Source organism: Acanthisitta chloris, unplaced genomic scaffold, assembly GCF_000695815.1.
Source record: "Acanthisitta chloris isolate BGI_N310 unplaced genomic scaffold, ASM69581v1 scaffold7752, whole genome shotgun sequence".
Classification (NCBI taxonomy): domain Eukaryota; kingdom Metazoa; phylum Chordata; class Aves; order Passeriformes; family Acanthisittidae; genus Acanthisitta; species Acanthisitta chloris.
In genome coordinates, this window is record NW_008662117.1 from 6,761 (window position 1) to 7,471 (window position 711).

The window sequence follows — 711 nt, forward strand, 5'->3', positions numbered from 1 at the left end:
CTCCCTTGCTAGCTGTCTTTGAGCAGCTATCTGCCTTGTCTAGGTGGCCTTTCTTTACAAATGGAGAGTTGATTTCCTCACCCTTCTGTTGAGGCTTAGCAGAAATAGTTCTCCAGAAGGAACACTCCTTGAACAAATAAAAGCTTGTTGCTGCGACTGGCATTTTACACCTACTAAGTTGTCAGTATATGAAAGTAATAATGTGGTATTGGATGCTCTGTGTAACTGGGCTTGGAGCGTTAAACCAGTAACTCCAGAGCTCACGCTTTAGGTCTTTCTCCCTGCTACTTTCTAGTGATATTAGGAAATGATTTGTCTACTTGTGCCTGGTTTGTTACGTAGTGTGTGAGTGGCTCTAGCAAAATAACTCTCTCTGAAAGAATCTCAAAAGTCTTACGAGGCTTTACATGTTTGGTTTTTTCTTAAAAGCATATGTTCATTTTGAAATAATGAAAGTTGTCAGCAGAGTCTTGGTTCTGCAAGATATGCAAGCCCACCATTTGGCAAGATTTTGTGCAAAAGGGCAACTTAAGTGGTGACTGCCTTCATTTGCACAGCTTCTAGGTGAAGTTGTTGCAACCAGAGTAGGCAAGAATGCAAACCTTTCAGCAAATCAGTAGAAGTAAGTGTATAAACCTTAACTTGCAGCAGTATAAGGAATCTCCCAGTTTGTCTGGAGGTGAGTAAGCATGGACAGTTTCCTTTATAGGG